The sequence below is a fragment of the Mastigoproctus giganteus genome, chromosome 3 (assembly GCF_048544385.1).
Source record: "Mastigoproctus giganteus isolate SK-2022 chromosome 3, ASM4854438v1, whole genome shotgun sequence".
In the NCBI taxonomy this organism is placed as follows: domain Eukaryota; kingdom Metazoa; phylum Arthropoda; class Arachnida; order Uropygi; family Thelyphonidae; genus Mastigoproctus; species Mastigoproctus giganteus.
The window spans coordinates 149910048-149935053 of NC_143577.1; positions in this window are offsets into that span (position 1 = coordinate 149910048).

Sequence of the window (25006 nt, forward strand, 5' to 3'; positions counted from 1 at the left end):
ACTCTAACCACTTTGCTTATTGGAGGCTTGAAGTGGTGAAACCCATGTTTAGTCTCTAGAGCAAAGTTTCCGGCATCCCCCTCTCCCCATACTTCTCCTTCAACCCATGCGCGGTACTAAGTACTATAGGTTTTGATACCTTCGTGTTTGGGGATTTCATAAAAAAAAAAAAAAAAAAACAAAAAAAAGAAAACATATAGTACGAGGAGATATCAAAAATTTGGTACCCTTACCTAGAAAGGTGAAACTTCACAGGACCTTTAATCGTTTTCTACGTACTCTACACGTATAGTAACATTTTCCCCATTTATGTATCAGTTGAATTCTGTGATCAATGCCTTGATCATATAAGTGCGCACGTTTTGCCTGAAATCACGATTCCACTTCATTGATGACTTTCTGAGACGAATTAACGCGGCGTCCACGCAACGGTTTCTTCATTTCTCGAAACAAGAAATCAGACGGGACAGGAAAACAGGTGTGTGCTGCAGTAGTTCGAAGCAGCACTGGACAACAAATTTGGTAATGGCAACGGCCTTGTGAGCCGGTGAATTATCTGACAAAAGACGGTCACGAATCCGAAACATTCCACGCCTTTCAACTTTAAAAGCAAGGAGTGACTTTTTCACAATATTTCGGTAGTAATTGTGGAACTAGGAGTTAGGTAATCTGTCAGGATAAACAGTTTTCTGTCCAAAAACATGGACAACATCACTTTCTTCGCAGATGGATTGGTCTTTGCCTATCTGGGAAGTGTGGAGGAGGTGTTCTTCCACTACTTTGGCATGTCTTTAGACTCCGCATCATAATGGTACACCCAGCAATCGTCAATTGTCACCAACCGATCAAAAACATTCTCAACATTCTCATTGCACAAATCCAACAGTTGGCGAGAACACTGTGTTCGGCAATACTTCTACACAGGCGTGAGCAATCTTGGAGCCCGTCGTGCTGAGACCTTAAAAACATGTACTGCAAGGAGGAATAGATTCGGCAACTCTTCGTCCTCAGCTCATTAAATTTTTGCAATTTTTACAACGAATTTATAAAATTATTTTTTATTTATGTTCCAGGGTTTAACCATTTTTCCAAATCGACATGTATGGGTATAAAAAAAAAAAAAAAAAAAAAAGCAGATATTTATTCAGAGGACACCACCTTTTCTACCGGTTGATCAGTTTCTGAAATAGGTGTTCCATCACGAACGGTTCAAAATTTCTTCCCGGATGTACCCATTCGATGAGTGATTTCCTATATGCTTACATTTTGCTTTCTTAAATTATTCTGTTCAGAATGAAAATGAACTCAGTGATCTTTATTACATTACTAAAGAACATGCATTCAGAACATACAAATCGCCAATCAAAACTTACGGAAAAGCTTGCAATCAGAAACATGTATTTATTGAAAGGAGCGGCGGCATATCTACCTTTGGCAGTAATGATTGATGCAATGTGTCATGGAATTTGTCTAAATTTTTGTCTAATACCGCATTCATTAGCTGTAAGGACAGTTAATGTTTTACCACTGTACTACCAAGATGTGGCTTTTCGTCTTACGAAACGGGGGTATGCCATTCTCCAACTTTCCTCTACGTTGTAGGGACAAATGATTTAAAATGAATTTTTGTTGGATAAGTGACATTTAATTTTATATTATTTTGGTCTATTAAAGTACTTTCTCTTTTGTTCTGTTCTGGAAACAAGATCGGACAAAATCCTGAACTACACCACTCGGTTAGCGAATTTTATATTCTGTAAGATATGAAATATAATACTTTACTATTAATTTTATTCACCAAACACAAAAGCAGGTGTTGATAATGGCCGCAGTGACTTAGGTCGTGTGCTATCGGGTATTATGGGATAATAAAATTATTCCATCGGTCAAAAGTCCGGATCTCTCGTTTCTGATTCTCGTTTGTCGCCGAACAGATGGGTTGACTAATCTCGATACAGGAAACCAAACCGAAATGAAAATACTATTTTTATCTAGAATATTGCTAATTATATAAATTCAAAATGTAATTCAACTTATCTTCTTATTTGGAAATGCCACGTTTAATAATTCCATAAAAAAAAAACAAATAAAACAAAAAGCAAATGCGGTTGGTTCTAACCGAAATTGCAACATGTTGACGAAAAAGAGGACGTAAAATGTTTGTTCTTTTAATGTCGACTTTTGTTTTTCAGTGTTGTTACATTCCAAGGCAATATTTATTACTTCATTAAATATTTTCTTCTTTTTCTTTCTTTAGATCTAAAACACGAACAACCAGATCAGTACAAAGGCTAGATTGATGTAGTGGAAGTCATTCTCAATCCAGTTAATTCAGTACTGCATATGGGTCCGGAAGCCTCATTTTAAGAAGGGTGCAGATCTATTGGAACATGGAACGAGGGCAAATAAATGCAAAGAGATTATTAAATGACACAAGGGGTATCCTTAAAAATTTGGCATGTGCGAGTTGACTGATTTTTGGAATAAACTTCCAACTGGTGTTGAGAATCTGGATTTTTTGAATATCCAGTCGAAGCTGTATATGACGTTCCCCCAGGGAATAAGAAAAACGGCCGTTTTACCGATCACTCATAAAACCAGGAACAAAACAAGTAAATTCAGCACACAGAGAAGGGCTACAAAGATAAGTTTGGAATGAAAAGGGCATCGTCCCTAATTCCCTACTTAAAAACTATAAGTGCAAGCAAGCAAATGCGTAGTACGGTAAAGATGAAAGGAAATTAAGAGTTAAGAATTGACCACGGAGGGAAAACGCCCTGCCAGAAATTTCTGTACTTCAGGAAATAAAATCAGCCGTGACTCTAGTAAGGGAAGACACTAAGTTTCGGTAGTCACAAAGTGTTACAGTTAAAAACTAACTTTTTGACGCCGCTGAAAACTGAAGGGCGGTTAGATCGGGCAAAGAGATTAGAAGAAACGATTGAAGAATTATAAGAGAGTAGCTATTTAGAAAAGTAACTGATGGAGGCAGCTCCATATACAACCGAGTATTTGTACAGAAAGTTGCCTCGACCATATAGAAAGTTTCCTAGACAAAGAGGAGAGACTTTAGCGAATAAGGATAAAGATGAAAAAATAGAAATTGAAGGTTAAGAAAAGGGGGAAGAGGATAAAAAAGGAGAAACAAGAGTGTGAGAGGAGTCAGACAGGAATTTTGGGAGTGAGACTGGTCTTGGAGGTGTGTGGGGGAGATTTTTTGAAAGATGGATATTTTTGAAGATAGGGTGAGAATGGCGCCGATACAGTTCTGAGGGTATTAATAATAGTTTAGTGAGGGAAAAATCAGAAGAAAAGCGGCTCGAATAGCAGAGATAGTTGCAAAAAGTCTAAGGAATGACAAAAAAGCAGCATTCCAGAAACAGAGCCTCTGTACTATGGAGGGGATCAACGAAAAACACAGTCCAGAGATTTGCGCCTAGTGAACGAATAAAGACCATGCCCAGGAAGACGACCGCTGGAAAGAGACCTGAAGCCGGAAACCCCCATCGAGGCAGAGGAAAGAAAACAAAAGGCTGTAAAAGTAAATTGTGAAAATTTTGATTATGCTAACTGAAAAAAAAATGGGGAAAATGTTATACAAAGAATAGGTTGAACTGAATACTTTATATTAAAGAAAAAGGGAAACAGTAGTAGATAGCCAGGAAAAGAGTGAGAGAGTGAGTTACCCATCTGTAGTAGAAGCATATGTAAAAGAATGGAATAGATGTTATTGTTATTAACAAATAGTCAGTGCTCAGAGGGATCAGCCAGTTTGTTCATATCCAACTGAAGGCCCAGGGAAGGTTGTATGCCAAATTTGATGTTCTCATGTAACAGGAGAGAGACGGAATATAATGTAATATGTAATGTAATGTATATATGTGTGCGTGTGTAAATATGTGTTAGGTTGTAAGACACTTCAAAAAGGTGATTCAAAGATAAATAAAAGGAGAGAGAGAGAAGGATAAGTTCCCACTATTGTTTGTTTTGAAGCACTTTATTATATAAAAAAGGGGGTTGATCAAGAAAGGGAATAACGAAATTACCTTTTGTCTTATGTATGTGGAAGAATGGATAAAAGAATTTGTATATGAGAAACATGTATGTATGTGAGGGTAGGGATTGTACGAGAGATGATCCATAGGTATTGCTGTGAAGAAGTATGAATCGAGTGAAGGTATATGCTGAGTAACTTAGTAGTTTTATTATTTTTCTTATGTGCTTAACAGGATTAAAAAGGCATAGAAAAGGAAAAGGTATATCTGAGTTTAAAAATTTTGTGTAGTAGAAGAAAGTTATGGGTAATTGTATAATCATGATTTATTTAGTGTTTGTATTTTCTTTATGATCCTAACAGTGAAATAAACTTTATATGTTGACAATGTACATGTCTCATCATTCAAGAGAAATAAACACGGCTCTATAGTAAACCACCGGGCTTTTCCTGGTTTGGGGGAAAAATAAAAGAAAATCCTCATTACATGGAATCTTCTGACACTGAAAAAGGTAAACAAAATAATTGAGCAGCAGATAGCTTTTGGACCTTTGGAGCAAGTGAAGACCCCTGTTCTGGAATTTAAATGTACAGCAACAGCCTATTGAAGTTCCAAGGTAAGCTGCGGGGGGGGGTATTATAAAGCAAAATAGAATTAAATAAAATTAAATTAAAAAAAAAAAAACAGTTCCCAAACTCTATTTTATCGGAACAACGCATGTCCTCATTAATCGGTTCACGAGCGGCAAATTCGGGAAGAATGATCGGGAAAAATTTCTACATTTTTACTATTCGAAAGAGAGTGCACCATAAGGTTATTAGAAGCCTACTGCACTATCTGAATGGTAAAGAAATTTAGTCTCGAGGCTGTCTGAAATGCCATTTTTTGCATCCTTTGCTCTGGTATTTAAAAATGTTTGTAGAAAGTGTCAGAAGGTCAAACAGCCCGAAATAAAATGATTTCGGGCTGCGTGACCGGTTCGATGCAGATGTGGTATTTCGAAAAATAAAACGGTATGCCAGTTATGGAGTGATGTTTTTTAAATGAAACTTCACCTCTATAAATCTGTATGTCTATATGTTTAAAAGGGAGATTTGAAAATAAAAAATTACAAACGTAAAAGAGCTAAGAAGACTGGAAACAACAAAAAATTAAAAATTACTGTGGCTCTCCTGCTTTCAAAATGAGCTAGGAAATATCTCACGGGTTTTCATTTTCTTTCATGTCTCTTTTATCATGATCATTTAACTAAACAGATATGAGTAGCGACGTGAGTTAAAAGGTCTTGTTGTTTTTAATATTGACTTTGTTTTTCATTTACAAATTTGGTAAATACTGTGACTTCTTAATTTACTCAAAGGTTACATTCCAGAACGTCTTATGAAATTTAAATTCACGCGTAATGTAAACAATCACAAAAAAATGCAATAATAGGCCTGCCTATCTAGCTAAGTTACCATGAGTTTTCTTTGGTTAGAAGAAAATGATGAGCAACCAAAGAGATTCATTCATCTTTATTGATTTACTTTTTTTTTTGTATAGTAATAAAAAAGTATATTCTCTATAACCAACATATACAGTACGATGGGGTATCAAAAAGCTCGTACCTTTACTTAGAAATAATAGCCCTAGAAAGGTGAAACTTGACAGGAACTTTAATCGTTTTCTATATGCTCTCCATGTAGAGTAATACATTTCTCCCATTTATGGATCAGTGTTGAATTTTGTGATCAATGCTTTGATCACAGAATTAAACTAAAACCACGATTCCACTTCATTGATGACTTTCTGAGACGAATCAAAACGGCGTCCACGCAATGGTTTCTTCATTTCTCGAAACAAGAAAAAGTCTGGCGGTGCAGAAGAAGAGGGTGGGTGCTGCAGTAGTTCAAAGCAGCACTGGGCAACGAAGTTGGGTGGACAGACAAGCATCGGAAACATCCACGCCTTTTCACCTTCAAAGCAATGAGTGACTTTTTCACAATATTTCTGTAGTAAGTGTGGAACTAGGAATTAGGTAATCTGTCAGGATAAACCGTTTTCTGTACAAAAACATGGAGAACTTCACCTTCTTCACAGGTGGAGTGGTCTTTGCCTATCTGGAAAGTGTGGAGGTGTGCTTCCACTGTTTTGACATGTCTTTAGATTCCACATCATACTGGTACACCCAGCATTCGTCATTTGTCACCAACCGATCAAAAACGTTCTCAACTTCCTCATTGCACAAATCCAACAGTTGGCGAGAACACTGTATTCGGCATTACTTCTGCAAAGGCGTCAGCAATCTTGGAACTCATCGTGCGGAGACCTTAAATATGTACTACAAGGAGGAATAGATAACTCGGCAACTCGTCGTCCTCGGCTCATTAAATATTTGCAATTGTTACAACGAATTTATAAAATTATTTTTTTATTTATCTTCCAGGGTTGAGATTAGCCATTTTTACAAATCGACATGTATGGGTATAAAAAAAAAAAAAAAAAAAAAAACAGATTCAGAGGACACCACCTTTACTACCGGTTCATCAGTTTCTGAAATAGGTGTTCCATCACGAACGGTTCAAAATTTCTTCCCGGATGTACCCTTTCGGTGAGTGATTTCCTGTATGCTTACGTTTTGCTGTCTTAAATCATTTTGTTCAGAATGTAAATGAACTCAGTGGTCTTCATTATATTACTAAAGATCATGCATTCAAAACATACACTCTCCAACCAAAAGTTACGGAAAAGCTTGTAATCAGGAACATGTATTTATTGAAAGGAGTGGCGTCTAATTCTACCTTTGTCAGTGATGACTGATGCAATGTATCATGGAAGAATTCCTACTATTTTTTTGTAATTTTTTGGCTAATACCTCATTCATTAGCTGAATTATCCAAAGAGGCTGTTTTTTTGTCCTAGCCCTAAGCTACAAGTTGTTCAAGTGAACACATTATGAGTTCCAGGAATCAGTTATTTTACTTAAACCTTCTGTGTTCAAATGTTTTTTTTAAGATTTTTTTTAAAAATTATTCTTTTATGTGAATGTAACTATGGGAATATATTTGTTTAAAGCAGACCTGCTGCATTTATTTCAAGGCTGTTAAAAATAAGTAAACCCTTCTTATCTGCAGCCAGTTCAGGAGAGAATCATTTGATAGGGAAAAAGAAATCTTGAAATATGTACAGATATGATGAAAACTTATCGTAGCTGTACATATTTTTACATAACATATTAAAGTTATTTTCAGGAAAGAATTTAATCGAGCAAAAAGTGATGAGGTGTGATGAGGAAAGCAACTAAAGCAACTAAAACTATGAGCGTTAATATGTGGTGTCTGTAATTCCCGTATCTTCTACGGTTGGTTTGTTTGGTGGACCGAAAAATACAACCTTCTGGGAGACATAAACCACGTGACCCCTTCCGTTTGACCCTGACTAGCTGAGACACTTTGTGAAAAATCCCATAAAAATTCCTCGCGCCATTGATGCGATTGAACACGGGCTTTTTCTCCCCGTTGTGGAAGGACGGTGAATTTTGTTACCACTGTGCTACCCCGAGAGAGGGCTTTTCGTTTTACGAAACGTATATGCCATTCCCTAAATTTCCTCTACGTTGTAAGGGTAAATTATGTAAAATGAATTTTTGTTGAATAAGTGACATTTAATATTTTGTTCTGTTAAAGTACTTTCTCTTTTGTTCTGTTCTGAAAACGAGATCGGACCAAATCCCGAACTACGCCACTGGATTAGTGAATTTTATATTCAGTAAGATATGAAATATAATAGTTTATTATTAATTTTATTCACCAAACACAAAAGCAGTGGTAGATAATGGCCGCACTGACTTAGGTCGTGTGCTATCGCGTATTATCGGTAATAAAATTATTCCATCGGTCAAAAGTCCGGATCTCTCGTTTCTGATTTTCGTTTGTCGTCGAACTGATAGATTGACTAATTTCGATACAGGAACCCAAACCTAAATGACAATACTATTTTAATCTAGAATATTGCTAATTATATAAATTCAAAATGTAATTCAGCTTATCTTTTCATTTGTAAATGCCACGTTTAATAATTCCATAAAAAAAAACAAATAAAACAAAAAGCAAATGCGGTTGGTTCTAACCGAAATTGCAACATGTTGACGAAAAAGAGGACGGAAAATGTTTGTTCTTTTAATGTCGAATTTTGTTTTTCAGTATTGTTACATTCCAAGGCAATATTTATTACTTCATTAAATATTTTCTTCTTTTTCTTTCTTTAGATCTAAAACACGAACAACCAGATCAGTACAAAGGCTAGATTGATGTAGTGGAAGTCATTCTCAATCCAGTTAATTCAGTACTGCATAAGGGTCCGGAAGCCTCATTTTAAGAAGGGTGCAGATTTACTGGAACGTGGAACGAGGGCAAATAAATGCAAAGAGATTATTAAATGACACAAGGGGTATCCTTAAAAACTTGGCATGTGTGAGGTGACTGATTTTTGGAATAAACTTCCAACTGGTGTTGAGAATTTGGATTGTCTGAATATCCAGTCGAAGCTTTACAGGTTGACTACCAAGGGAATAAGAAAAACGGTCGTTACATCGATCATACATAAAACCAGGAACAAAATAAGTAAAAGCTTTAACTTTAATGCAATCCTTCAATACCTAACAAGACATAAATGATTGTATCATGCCTTAAAATAGTCTGTGAACACAATGTTTCAAAGATAGAACATTTTTTAAAACAGAATTATGAAGGAGTGCGATAGCAGTTATTTGACTTTCCCAGTTCGGCTGCGCCTGGAAAAACTCGACGTACAAGTTCGAATCCTTGATGGCCATCTTTCACTGAAATTTCTTGTTCAACCTCAATAGGTTTCGCATCTTCATCACTACAAATTTCAACTGAGATATATGTAATAAACACGTAGAAACTCATCATTATGAAGTGCTTGTCAGTCTACCCTTCATTACAGCTATTAGGAGAGAAAGAGTCAGAATATTGTCGTCTTTTATTGGATTAAATTCAGAAAAAGAGTTTCTGCTTGCATATTTCTAATCATGTAAAGAGATAAAAATAATTCTATTACAGGTAGACGTTGTTTTTGATGATTTTTGCATAAAGAGTGGCTTTCAATCGTCGCTTTTTTGCACATAATGGAAAAATGGATGGTGGTCTGGAGTTGAAACGAATTAGAAAGTCACTTTCTCTTTCTAATATAGGATCAAATTTACTTAGGTGTGCGACTTTTAAAAGATAGATGTGTTACAATCTCAAAGTAGTTGATAAAAATAATTGTACAGTCGACATAAAGTTTGTTGACTAGTGCAAACAGGTTTTAAAACAGTTCATGTGGTCCTGTCAGTGATATATACTAACTGTAACTCTGCTAATTATATCATCAGGGATAGCGTTAGTAGACATAATTACAGTATACAGTTGTATACGGTAATGGTTAGGACTCATCTTAACTACTGCATACAAGTCTAGAAATCCCATTTTGGGACGAAGACTTGTTTGAAATGGTACAGAGAAAAGCAACAAGATCAGTTGGAAGCAAAAACTCCCGCATAATCAACGAAGCGCGTTCCGTCCTACCTGTTCAGTTCGAAGATGACTTGCTGTAGCCACACTTTAAGATTCTATTGGAAATGCAGAAACCTAGTTATAAAGTGTCAAACTTGAAAAGCGGAGTCCACGCATGCTGTCATCAGATAACCTTAGAATTCGGGTAAATATCTGTGCTTCGCTTCCTTCTCGTAATATTCAAGGGCTGTTTTTGAACTCATTCATTACTAAGGATGAAGAATGGATGCTTTAAATCAATTTAAGTACCTTAGATACTAATTTACTGCCTGAGAATCTGACAGCCACAGAGAAAGGAGATCTTCAAAAAGGTGGTTTTTGTTATGCAATTTTATCAAATTAAACTGTTGCAGCTCAATAAAACCATCATAGCCGAAGGTTAGAAAACAAACTTTTTATTGCTTCTAACGATCTTTCAGTAAAGTTTGAGTTAAAGTTCTACATTACAAGAGAAACTTCTTTCTCTGTCATATTTCTAGCTCTACCTTCCCTTCTTGCATACGCTCCAAGCCAGAGAATAATGGACAGCCTGGCTACTACCTAACGGTGTGTGCTGGCAACGTAGGATTCCAGCAGGGGCGCTGCAGCCAAATGCCAGGACATCCAACAGAAGTTAACAAAAGATTGCACTTTCAACACAACACTTTTCTAGCATTTAAAGTGGTACTGTATTTCTTCACAGCGTACATATGGCGCACATGTGGGGAAACAACAGGTGGTGCTTATCCTAATACTATGCACGCTATGTTCATAACTGTTGAGTTTTGGGTCAGTAACTGAACTGCCTTGGACAGTGCAAAGAAACTGCCTTCAGGCTAAATTATTACTATTATTAAATATGTTTATTATTATAGTAAGCGATTGCTTTCACCCCTTATACCGGCCGACCGGATAAAAGGATGTACAAAAATGCAAGAATGGCAATTTTTACAATGCAATATTTACAAAAGTGCGAATCATTTACAGTATTATTTACAGAATGTAATTATTGACAACTTTAGAAGAGGAAATTATTCACAGTACCATTTAAAAGTAGATATCCAACAGTTATTTTATATTTTGGTCATTCCTTTCCATTTATAAAGTTCAAATTCCTAGGTTTTTCTAGCTCAAGCTTCTTCTTCTTCATACTTCTATAGTTCAAGCAAGCTGTAAGCTTCTGAGAGGCTCTTCACTCTGTACTGCTTGCCTTCACAGTATTTCACAGGATATATTGCCAATGTATTGAAAAGGGGGACTGCGTTGTTCGGAAAGAAGTTCTTCAGACAGCACAGGTTAGATAGTGTAGAACGCAACGGTAAGTAGGGATTGTCATTACTGCGTCCAGCACGTGGAGCGGCGATAACTCCGTGAAGACTGGGACGTCAATCACACCAGTTAGCACCTGAGCCAGAAGAAGAATATTCCTGGATGCAATATGAACTCTCCAAGCAGTGATATTTAAGTTCGCATATAAAACAGCCCTGGAGATAGTGAATGCACTGCCGTGACTCTGTTCATCCATCGCATTACCCAGTACTCGACTGCCAGGAATCTGTTAATGTACGAGGTCGGTGCAGAAGACCAGATTGGTGATGCATATAGTGCGATTGGTTGTAGGCACCGCTGGACGTATCCTCCGACTACATAGACGTGGAATAACCTCGTCAGCTCTTGTCGAATTGCCCACATCGCTGAAAAAGTCTTACTTTTCATGGTCGAAAAATGGTTTTGAAAAGTGAGGCCCTCGTCCCAAGTCAAGCCGAGGTCGGTGTGAAACTTCACTTTCCTTATCTGCACTCCGTTGTGATAGGCTGTAATGTCATTTTTAATCTCTTTTTTGTAAATGTTAGTTGAGCTGATTTAGATACGTTTAGCTCCAGAGCTATCTGCAGTAGATAGGTTACAAGGCTGTTGATCAGGACGGCGGCTCGCTGATTTATCAGGTGGATTTGTTCAGGGTCATTTGATTTTATATATAATTTGAGGTCATCTGCATATGATGAGAAGTCAGTGTACCTTGCGAGGAAAGGTTCAAGGGCCGCGGCGAATCACAAACCGAACAGGACACCTACCTGCGGTACTCCCTGCGTTATAACGCGCTCCTGTTTGAAGGATTTATGGCTAATGATGAGTTGTCTTGGCGTAAGGATGAGGTTGATGGCTGTAATGCCAAAGTATTTTTTCCATAATGTAGAGGAGAGCGGGAATTGAGAGCTTATCATAAGCAGATGAAATATCAAGAAGATGACGTCCAGCTGAGATTTACCGTTGAGAGCAGTTTGAATTTTAAACAGGGTGTCTAGTAAGTTTGTATATGTAGATCTTTTGGGGATCACAGTATGCAGATGTCTGGGTCTATGAGGGAAGCATTGTTCGATCAGTGCTGATAAGATAGTTTTCTTAAACACTTTTAATAGAGTGCAGCCCACCGAGATCGATCTGAAGTCCTTAGGTTCCTTAGGGTTTCTTCTTTTGGATATGGGTTGTACCCTGTAGTGATTCCATATTGTCGGGATTGATCCGGAATTTAATATCTGATTAAAGATTGACAGAAGGGGCTCCACAGTGAAGGCACTGCACACTTTAACCATGAATAGAGAAAAACCGTCAAGACCAATTGTTGTTTATTGGGAAGTCTATTGATGATATTTATAAGGTGTTGCTTTGTTAGAGATATAGTTGAAAGGGGCTGTCTGGAGTGTGTTGGAGCAAAATTGCTTGAGCTTTTCTTTGCTGTTCCTGAGACGCATTTAGTACGTTTAAATTTTCTCAGATTTAGATGAATTTGGTTTTATAATGTATTTTTAATTTAATTTTAAATATATTGTAAATAATTCATTCAGCCTATTGAGTGAATATGTAAAGTTGTATATAGTATTTTTGTTAATATTTATTAATTACTTTATTTTATAAACGAGTGCTTGCCCTCGAAAATAATGCTTCTGGGAGCTCGTCAGGAACTCAAAACTCCAGCAATCTACCAAGTGATGCACACCCGATTCGAGCCTCAAAACAGAAAAACCAAGTGCAAACTACCCTGGTTAGAAAGGACATTGTTTTATTAGGAGACTCCATTGTCAGGGAAACGGGGAATATTTTTTGTAATAAAGATAGGTGGAGCAGAACCAGGGTATGTCTGCCGGGAGCAACTATTGATGATGTCACCAACAGACTGTCAGATTTTAAAGGGGGTAAAGAAAATATTATTATTCATGTGGGGACAAACGATATTAAACGTACACGATCTGACGAGTTGTTGGAAAAATACAGGACCATGCTGAGGAAATGTCGCGAGCTAGGCCATAATGTCTATGTGTCTGCAATTCTGCCCAGACACGATAGGAGGGATTATATGTCAAGAGCCTTGTGGATCAACTCAAGACTTGAAGGAATCTGCAAGGCTTTAGGGGGTAAATTTCTATCAGCATGGCCCACACTTGTAGGTAGAAGGAATTTGTTTTGTAGAGACGGGATACACTTAAACAAAGGTGGTGCAAAGGTTTTTGCCAGTATTATTGAGGATACCTTAAAGGCTCAGGGAAACTGCTAGTTAGGGGGGATGTGGGTAATACTGACACGCGTTTATCTGATAATATTGGTCAATGTAACTCTTGCACATACCTTAAGAGTTCTTATCTGTTACCCCAACTGGACGTATTATCTAGATGTTCTGGGGGCAAAGACGTTTCACGTGAGCAGGTAGCTAATATCAGGGAAGAGAGCCTAAAAAACTTCAAGGGTTGTGTTAGAGTTGTTAAATATACAAGAACAGTAAATCTTAATTGTTTATACAGTAACGTTAGAAGTGTCGTCAATAAAATGAGCGAATTCGAACTGCTGGTTAAAACAAGTAACGCGGACATAATAGGGCTTACGGAGACGTGGTGCCACCCGGAAATTGGGGATGATGAGTTTCAGTACGGCTTGTATAATGTATTTAGGAAGGATAGAGTAGATAGAAGGGGTGGTGGGGTAATGCTTCTTATCAGAAGCAGCCTGAGTGCGACGATAGCTTTCCCAGATTCAGACATTTCACATGCTAGTATAGAGTCTGTATGGTGTAAGATAGTTGGAAACAAAGGTACAATGCGAATAGGCGTAATCTACAGACCAGGTGATTGTGAAGACTATGACAAAAGCCTCTACATGCAAATGGAATGGGCAAGTAAGTGTCAATGCCTTATTATGGGTGATTTCAATTTGCCTCTAATTGATTGGAATAAATGGGAAGGAAACTCGACATGGGGAACAAAATTTTTAAATCAACTAGATGACTGTTATTTGTATCAACATGTCAGGGAAAGTACTAGAGAAAAGAATATCCTAGACCTCATCATCACACATGAATCAGATGACATAACAGGGCTGACAGTAGAGGAACCAGTAGCAGGAAGTGATCACGGAGTTCTACGGTGGATGATGACGAGAGAGGTAGCAGAAGTAAAAGGCAAAGGAATGGGTTTTAATTTCAGAAAAGGAAATTACGATGCCTTAAGGTACTACATGGGCTCTATTAACTGGGTAGATATCGCGCAGAGAATGAATACAATTGAACTGTGGTACGCTTTTAAAACATTAATCACAGATGCCTTGAATGCGTATATACCATTAAAAAAATACTCCACGAGAAGGGTTCCAAGTTGGATGAATAGTGAAGTTGCCACATTACTTGAGCAGAAAAAGGTGGCATAGAAACGTTACAGAGCAATAAAAAGTACTGAAGCCTATAACAGCTACAAGGTGATGTGTAATAGAGCCACAGAAAAGGTTCGACAGGCAAAGGCAGTTTATGAGAAATCACTAGCAAACAGAGCAAAGAGGGGGGATAAAGAATTCTTCACATATATAAATGCCAAGAAGAGCAGGACAAACCAGATCGGACCTTTACGTAAGGGAAAGGGGATAGTAATAAATACACCAGCTGCCGTTGCAGATGAACTCAACAGTTATTTTGCATCGATATTTACAAATGAAAAGCCTTTTGTGGCAATGGGAAATTGTGGGAGCGAAGTTAAAAAATATGTAATTAATGATATTGAAATTTCGCAAGATTATTTAATGAAAAAACTTTCAAGCCTACAGACTAGTCTCCTGGAGTTGATGGAATATACCCTATAATCTTGAGAGAGGCGGCAAGCGAGTGCATTGAACCACTGAGGCTGGTTATGCGAGCATCACTAGACTCTGGGGAGATTCGCTTGGACTGGAAAAGTGCAAATGTATCTCCCATACATAAGGGTGGCTCTAAAAGTGAAGTGGGAAATTATCGACCTGTCAATCTGACTTCAGTAGTAGGGAAAATCATGGAGGCATTGATCAAGGGTGGAATTCAGGATCATTTGGAACGAATTGAAATTCTCAAGGATACTCAGCATGGTTTTGTAAAGGGAAAATCATGTTTAACAAATCTGGTTCGCTATTTCGAAAGGGTCACTCACGAGCTGGATTTAGGGAATAATTTCGACATTGTTTATTTAGATTTCAGCAAAGCTTTTGACTCAGTCCCACATGAGCGGTTGCTTTATAAGCTGGAACAGGTTGGAATCACTGGGAAAATCCTTAGATGGATAGAAGGATGGCTTCAGGGCAGGAGGCAGAGGGTTGTGATAAATGGCTATTCCTCAGATTGGGTTGTTGTAAGAAGTGGGGTTCCCCAAGGATGAGTATTAGGACCACTGTTGTTTTTAATTTTCATAAACGACATTGATGAAGGGATAGAGGGCGTGATGTCTAAATTTGCAGATGATGTTAAAATTGGTAGAGTAGTTAATGATCGCTGTCAAGCTGAGCTTCTTCAGAGAGACCTAGATAGACTTCAAGAATGGTCAGAAAAATGGCAGCTGTGCTTTAATCGAACAAAGTGTAAGGTATTACACCTGGGAAACAGTAATCCCAAAATAACTTATTCACTTGGTGGAGTTCAACTAAACCCAGTACTGGAGGAAAGGGACTTGGGTGTTACGATACGGTCAGACATGAAATTCTCTGAGCATTGTAAACAGGTTGCAAGGAAGGCCCATGGTGTCCTATCGATGATCTATCGAACTTTTGCAAGTAGAGATAGGGACGGATAATCCCATTATATAAGGCCTATGTTAGACCACACCTGGAATACTGTGTTCAAGTATGGAGACCGCACCTAAAGAAAGACATCGAGCTTCTTGAAAGGGTGCAAAGAAGGGTAACTCGCCTGGTGAGATCGGCAAAAGGGCGTCCTTATGAAGAAAGACTTCGAATATGTGGGTTGCAGAGTTTGGAAACTAGACACCTTAGAGGAGATTTGATTGAGGTGTTTAAGGCTCTGAGAGGCATCAGTAAAATGAATGAGGACAAAATTTTCAAGATTATAAATGATGCTAGAACTAGGGGACATAAATTCAAGTTACGCGGGGAAATGTTTAGATTGGACTGCAGGAAGTTTTATTTTAGCCAGCGAGTTATAAATTACTGGAATAAGTTGCCTTCATGGGTGGTAGAGGCCGACAGTTTGGGGAAATTCAAAGGTCATCTGGATAGTACTTTTGGGTAAGGGAAGCGCATAGGATGATAGGATTAATTTCCTTTTTATTTAATTTTTAATTTCATTTTATTATTTTTATTTATTTATTAATTATTATTATTTATTTATTTAATTTTTGTTTTTATCATTGTTTTGTTCGGATTTTTTTTTATTTTATTTTATTTTTTTTGGCTGGTGCAGCATAAGCCATAGGCTTTCTTGCACCATACGGCCGTTACTAATATTAATACTAATACTAATATATATTGATTAACATATTAACCTCGGTGTGAACAAATTCTAAATTCACAGTTATTAACGATATGGACTTCTGTCCTGGAGGCGCATTTTAGCGAAGTGCCTAACATGAATATTTCCTTAACCCTAGTTTTAATATTTTATATTCTTACTTTTTCGCTTAATTATTATGCATTAGTAATTAAATATACGCTACGCACCATTGCTTTCTCCCCTTGTGTGTGCGAAAAAAAAAAACAAAAGATGAATGAGTGAGGAAAAAAAATATACAGTGTATATATACAGGGTGTTTATAAATGGTGGGAACAATTTCAGTGATTTATTGCACAAATACTAGGAGAGATATCAATGTCATTTACATTCCTTGTGAAAGAGAATGTGTCAAAGTTTTTCTTTTTAAATCACATCACAACGATTCAATGTGGGAACTACGTGTGACACGGCAAATGTTCACACAGTAATCGAACTCTTGATATACCCTGTCCAGCCTATCCTGTGTGACCATGGTGGTAGCTTCATTTCCCTGCTTTAGTTCCTGGGCGTTACGTGGCAAAGGTGGTACATAAACACGATCCTTTAATGTAGCCCCACAAGAAGAAGTCACACGGAGTTAAGTTCGGTGATATCAGCGGCTATTTCAAGAAACATTCGTCCCGTTCTCCAGCACGTTAAATTCAGCGCTGGTGTAGCTCGGTGTTAAGGCAAGCCGGTACGTCATTATGGAAGTGAGGAAGGGATCTGTCTTGCTGGTAAAAAAGTCACCACTATCTCCATGAAAGAAGACCTTAAAAGAACACGAATAAAGGCAATTAGAAAGATGAGGAGCACCGGAATCGCCATTGAGACGGAGACTAAAGTAGAAATACAAGCGATCATGCAAAATCCCAAGCTGGCAACTCTGAGACTGCAGGCGGAACCACCAAGAAGGAGGGGCCCAACTGCGATTATATTTGGTCTACCCAAGGATATTGGCCCGCAAGACCTAGTAGAGGAAATCTATGAGAGAAACCCACAGAGATCATGCCAGACCGGTAGTGTAGGGAACTTATAACCCCGTGGGACTCGACTATGTCCAGAGATTATTATGCTCGAAATTGGGTTGTGGAATTCACACCAGATGCATGGCAGACTGTGAGGGACCTGACCCGACTTTTGTGCAATGGAGCTCACATAGATTCAAGGAGCATGTGGTGGTGCCGAAATGTTTCAGGTGTCTGAAGTTTGGCCACACCACCCACACGTGTGTGCAGAAGACTCCGACCTGCGGACACTGTACGAAAAGGGGCACGAGTTCAGAAACTGCCCAAATAAGAGCAATAACCCTACACGTGCGAACTGCAAAACACAAAAAATGGATGCAAACCACTCAGTAAGAGATTCAAAGTGCCCATGTTATATCAAAGCTAAAGGAATATACCAAAACAGAACCGATTATGGGGACACGCAGTAAAAAAAATTATAACTGCACAAAGGTTAAGATTTTTCCAGCACAATGATGCGCAGAGGGCTAAAGCGGTTCCGACCAGCTGAGACTGAAGGCCGATGAGGAGGGGGCTGATATCCTTCTAATTCAGGAGCCATACACTCATAGTAAAAATGTAAGAGGCTACCCTTTAGCCTACAAGCTCATCCAAAATTATGGTGACACCCCATAGGCAGCAATAATAGTGCGAAACCCTAACATAACTGTGACAAAGGTCGGACAGCTCTGTTCGTCGTGGGCAGTCTGTGCCGACGTGATCTCGCCAACTGGTGACTTCTTTGTGGTCTTCTTGTACTATCGACCGGGACAGGGTATCACTCCAGCTACGAACTACCTGCAGCACCTCCTAGACGTATTACCAGAACAAAAAATAATCATTGGATCGGACGTCAACTGCAGATCGCCTACATGGCACAGCACCACACACGATAGAAGAGGGACCCACAACGGGGAGCTCCTGGAAGACTTCCTTTCTGGATCACGGCTGACTGTCCTAAACAAACCGAACCAGCTCCCAACCTTTTGCAACCCACAGTGGGAGGCGACGATTGATATTTCACTCGCCACAACCAATTTGGCCTCACATGTTGCAGACTGGAGGGCAGAGAACTCCTGGACCATATCGTACAACCAGGTAATCACCTTCCGGATCAAAAGAAACCTTGCCAGAATTTCAGCAACTAAGCATCAGCTCAATAGGTTTGCCATCAACAAAGCTGATTGGAACCTCTTTGAAGAAACGCTCACTGAAGCAATCCACTCTAGATATCAAGAAATCCAAGCGGAGACTGAGCCGGATGCCCAGCAACAAAAGACTACGGATCTCATAACAAATGCCACTCAAATTGCAATAAAAAGAAAAAATCCTATGCCCGGAGCGGTCTCATGGTGGTCCCTGGAGCTACAGGAACTGACGAAGGAGGTAGCAAGAAGAAGAAAGGACTTCCAGCGAGCTCGCAGAACGTGGTCGGCACAAGAGGTAGAAGCACTAAAACAACTATACAGGACAGCAAGAAACCAGTATACAGTCAAGATACAGAGAAGTAAAAGAAACGCATGGGAACTACTAGTGAAAACAACGACCCCTGGGGAGTGGTATACAAAGTCACTACAAACAAACTCCCTAGAGGCAAGGTACTCGCAACAACAAGAACTCCCCAAGGCCAGCTAACCACTACATGGGACAATCGATAAACAACATTCTGGATACTATCTGCAGGGAGCAAGTGGCCTCGAGAACTAAACAACAGCGAGAACTCTGCCACCAGAATGATAACTATGATTCAAAAGCACAGGAACCCCCCTTCACCTTGCAAGAGCTGCAGCAGGCGGCAGCAAGGATTAGAAATAGAAAGTGTCCTGGCACAGACCAGATGGAACCAGAGTTCGTCAGATGGGGCGCCTCCGTAGCCAGGTGGGAAGGAGCAGCAGTGCGTAGCACATGCTTCTTGATTAGACCGGGGTTCGAGCCCGTCACCACCAAATACGGATGATGCGGAAAGGTCAGGGAATGACCACCACATATCCCCGGAGCAATATGGCCTTAGTTGCTAATGTTCCTAAAAACCAAAACCAAATAACAACACCCAGAGATCGTCAAGCGAGTGGTTGAATTGGCACCCAACCTACTTATGAACCAATATAACTGCTGTCTGAAAGCGGGATTCTTCCCAAAACAGTGGAGGACAGCAAGCCTAAAATTAACCCTAAAAAATCCTGGCAAGAACCCTGAACAACCAGAATCATAAAGGCCAATAGCGCTCCTAACCGTGACAAGTAAACTCTATGAAAGTCTCCTACACAAGCGACTACAGCAACACTATACAGCAGCGGACTTAAATGCACCAAACCAATATGGCTTCAAGCCTGGATCCTCCACAACAGACGCCGTGAGGAATCTCCTCATTGCAGTGGAAGAATGCCAAAGCAAATACTTCCTGGACATTTCGGTGGACTTTGCCGGGGCGTTCGACCCGGCAAAGTAAAGATGTGAGCGAACAATTGCGTGCCCTTTTCTTTACAACTGGATGAATCTACAGATGTAGTAGCAGTAGAGGCATGTGATGCAACAAAGCAAGTGTATGAGCTTATGAAGCATCAGCCAAAAAAAATCACAACAATTCCCTCTAAATGTTTGTCCAGTTGCTCCTTAAATTTATTTAACCTATCAACTTCCACAACGACAGATGATAGTTTGTTCAAGCAATTAACCACCTGCTGGCTAAAGGCAAATTTCCGCACACCTATTCTACATCTGTCTTTCTGCCCCCTTAGATTGATGATCTGAACAAGTGGAAGAGTCCCATCAGAATTCAGCTTGCTCAACCCATTCAAGGACTTGTTCACCTCAATCAGATCACCTCGCGTGCCTAGTCTCCAGCCGCTGCAATCTGCAGAACTTAAACCTCTCTTGGTAAGAGGATCCCTTCATTCCCCTTACCAATCTTGTTGTCGTCTGTGAACCCAAGGATTCACAACAATTGACTCGCTCGCACCCGGACGTGACTGAAGGGACCAGCAAAGAGGTGAACGAAGATGCACATAAAGAAACAAACCCCGAACCCCACTCTACCCCCTCTAACTGGAACCCCAGTTGACCAAATTATGGCTATCTGAGGGACGCTTGAGAAGTATGTGAGAAAATCAAACAAAATTACTGCTGCTATCCGCAGTGACCTCATTACCATATTTAGTAAGATGGAGACGGTGATTTTAAACCTCTACGTCGAATACGAAAAACTGCAAGCGAAATGGGAGATTCGCCCTCAGAAAGGGGGCAAACAAATGCAACAACGGCTCTCTACCTTCGCGGAGGCGTTGCGGAATGGCGCTAAAGTAGCATCCCATAAACCAGATGGACCCCAAACGAAAACATTAACAAGAAAGACAGAATCACATATAATCCTGATTAAGCCGACAGAAGGCGCGCAGCTTGACAAAAGTGATGCTGCAAAGGAGACCTTAACCAAAAATCTAAAAGACCAAATGAAGTCGATCCAGATCAAATGTATGCGGAAGACTAGACACTCAGGTGTGGTAATTGAAACAAACTCCAGAGAAGGGGCACAAACAATTTTAAGTAATGAAAATATGACCAAATACGGTTTAAAGGCAGAGGCTCCCAAGAAAAAAGAACCCTCAACTGTCTTATATGATATACAGCAAGGTGTAACCCCAGAAGAACTCAAAGAGGAAATTTACCACAAAAACCTAAGTATGCACCTACCTGAGGACACTGTGGAAGAAGACGTTAGCCCAAAATACTGTACTAAATCTACAACACATTCAAATGTCAATTGGGGTAATCCAGCTCTCCATGCGAGCATGACAAATCTTAGAAACACGGAGTCACATTTTAATAGGCTGGGGAAGCCATAGGTTTAAGGAGCTTATTTCAGTTACGAAACGTTACAAGTGCCTTCGCTTTGGCCACACATCACACACATACAATCAGCGTGATTCAACATGTGGCCACTGTGCCCAGAAAGGGCACAAGTACAGAGACTGCCCACCAAAAGACCAGCTCCCAGTCTGTGCAAACTGCAGAGCAGTGAAAGCTCCTCATCAACACTCAATCAGGGATGGGAACTGTATGGTATACCTGAAAGTCAAAAGCCAATACCAAATGAGAATCAACTATGGATAGAGGCCCCTCTACAAACTGCCACCATGAAATAAAAATAATTCAACTGCCCGCACAAAGAGCGAGGCTGGTAGCTGACCAACTAAAAGTGAAAATAGAAGAAAACCAAATTGATGTGGCCTTATTACAGGAACCTTATGTTCGCTCAGGTCACAGGTTACCCTGCATCCAATAAAATGGTCTACTGTAAAACCGAAACCCCATGGGCAGCAATAATCATCAGAAACCCAGATTACACCACTCTGCACTTCAAACAGTGCCTGTGCACAAATCATAACTCAGTTAGGGTCTTTGTTCCTGTTAACAATATATACTCACCCTGGTGAAGATATCAACCCCAGGGATTTCAATCATTCAGACGGCTCTTGAGACTCTCCCGGTGGGACGACTACTAATAGCCATGGATGCAAACTGCAGATCTCTGCTCTGGCACAGTCGTTTCTCATTTACAAATTTTGTTTAATAATCGTTACTTTAACTAAATTTTGGCTAATATCATAAACTCCAAACTTAACGAGTGATGAACGTAGAATGTTCAAAAAGTTACATCTGCTTTTTAAATGGTATGCGCTAAGGCCGCAAGTTTCTGTGGGGCGTTGATTTTAGTGGGCACGCATTCCAAGTGGGAACTGGACCTACTACTTCACTCTTGTTTCACAGCTGTTTGATTGCGGGATGTCGCAATTTGAACAGTGTGCTAGCAGCAAGTTCTTTGCTGAACTTAAAAAAAGGGCTACCGAGATGCTCCAAGAATTAAAGAAAGTTTACGGAGATGATACTTTGAAGAAAACAGCAGTTTTCAGTTTTTAAATCGGTTTAAAATGGAAAAGAAACAATAGAAGACGATCTATTGTTTCTCACGGATATCATCTTTTAAGGGCACAAAAGGTGATATAATTGTACACGTTGGCACTAATGATATTAAGAGTAGGAGACGAGCAAAATTACTTAACAAGTACAGGTCACTGTTGAAAAAAAGCCGTGAATTAGGGTTGAATTTGAAAGTGTCTGCAATTCTGCCCAGACACAATAGGAGGGAGTATATGATGAGAGCCTTGTCGATCAATTCGGCCTGGAAAGATTGTGCAAGGCTCAAGGGGTAGAATGTTTTTCAGGCTGTTCTGTACTTGTTAACAGGAGAGACTGCTGCTACAGGGAGGGCATACACTGATATTGAAAGGGTGCAAGATTATTTGCTGATGCTATCGAGGCAGCGTTTGGTGGGTCGGAAAACTGCTAGCTTGGGGAGATACAAGGACTAATAGATTAACAGTAGCCGCTGGCAGAGGTGAAAGTGATTCTTGCACTGCTTCTATCGGAAGGAGCAGAAGCCTGGAAAACAAGATGCAGGACTGCTGGGAGTCATTGCGGTACAAGTAAACACATGGGTTGTGTTAGGGTAGCTAATAATATGTTGGTGTTGTTAAATTTGTTGATGCAGCAGCAATATAGGCTGTAATGCACTGATTACTGTCTAATATCTTCTTCGTTTGTCTTACGCGTGATATGGTTCATATATTGTGATATTTATTTATCAATTTTAGAAAGAGAAAAATGTTATCCATATCCTCGGGATCTCCTAGAACACACTGTAATCATAACTGGCTGGAGTTATGAAAATGAGAGAAGAAAGCAGTTTTCCGTTCTTTTAAATATAGCGGACATTCCATGATGATATGTTTTACTGTTAATAAGCATAAGCAGTTACTGCATTGTGGAGGATCATCGTTTGTTAGTAGGTAGCTATGAGTGAGGAATGTATGGCTAATGCGTAATCTGGCTAGGATGGTTTCTTCCTTTCTGTTTCGTCTCAGACTGGATTGCCATTGTTTGGGTTCTCTCTTGATTTCAAGAAGTTTATTATTTGCTTGATTTTGCCACATTCGTGTCCACTGTTGTTTATACATCTGTTTGATAATGGATTTAGGGTCAATATAAGAAGTCCTGAAATTTGATGGTATCACATTTGTAGCACATTTAGCAGCTAAATCTGCTTGCAAGTTTCCTGGTATTCCAACGTGTCCAGGGATCCAACAAAATATTACTAGCTGTCCATGTGCGTGAAGTTCAAGTAGCTGTGCCCAAATTTTTTGTGCCAGCGGATGACTACGGAAGAATTTACACTGTACAGCATTAATAGCACTTAACGAGTCCGTATAATTCTGAGGTATAAGTACTGCATTCAGACGGAAGCTGTCTGGAGATGTTGACATTTGGTAATAACACAGCGGTTCCAAATTTACTGCCAATTTTGGATCCATCTGTATATATTTGAACGGAAGTGCTAAACTCAGAGGAGTGGGTCATATGAAATTGCCTAATGTTGAAATCTGGAAGGTTATTTTTTCCCCATTGCTGAAAGTGTCTATCAATATGTACTGGGGGTATTTGCCATGGCTGGGTTTCCATGCTAGTATCTTGAAGTATATTAGTAAAATTCAGATCCAAGCTTGTGATAAGAGCTTGAAGCCTAATGCCAGATGGTTTATTGAGCCGTGGTTTACTTTTATAAAGTTTACTCCATTTGGGCATAAAGAGATATTTCCATATGGGATGATGTGGAAGGCTGCTGATTTTGGCTGCGTAATTTAGTAACAGAACTTGTCGTCAAAGATGTAGCGGTGACTCATAGGCTTCGGTATACAGGGTGATTCACTACAGTGCGACAAACTTGCAGGAGGTGTAGAGGGCACAAAGACGAATCGGAATCACATAGCATTGCAGGGTCCGAAATGCCTTCGTCATGCGGTAGATGACGTTGAACGGGAGGTCGCGCGAACAGCGATCCCGCTGGAAGTCAGCATTTGCGAACCGTTTCTGTTGAAGAAACCAAGTAGCAAAAGTCCTCCGGAATGGATAATCCACAGGCTCCAATGATTGGACGCGTTGCAGATGGTATGAACTCATATGGTTTGTTGACAGTATCCTCCATACAGTGGATTGGTAAATACCCAATCGTTAGGCTATCGCTCGAGTACTCGTACTCGGATTTCCTTCTACAAGACGTAGGACATTCTCCTCATTGTCTGGCGTCCTCGTCGTTCGCTCTCCATTCATGGTACCTCTCGTGAAACAACCAGTCTCACGTAACCTTCTGTGCACACGTGCGAAAATCGTATGATGAGGAGCACGCCTATGCGGGAAACGTTCCTGGTACAAGCGCAGAGCGGCGGGTCCATTACAGTCCGCAGCTCCATACGCGAGGTGCATGTCGGCCAGTTCAACGTTTGAATACTCGTCCACCCAACTGCCTCGGGAACCGGTTCGCAAATGCTGACTTCCAGAGGGATCGCTGTTCATGCGACCTCCCGTCCTCTACCGTATGACGAAGGCATTTCGGACCCTGCAATACTATGTGATTCCGATTCGTCTTTGTGCCACCTACACCGCCTGCAAGTTTGTCGCACTGGTAGTGAATCACCTTTGTATAGGCTTCAGATTGGTGAAGTACGAAAAACCCCCAGTGCAACTCGTGGGGCACTATGATGTACGGGATCGAGCTATTTCAGTGCACTCAGTCTGGCCGAGTCATATGCAGGAGACCCATAGACTAACCTGGATCTAATCAGCGAGCGATATAGCTGTAGC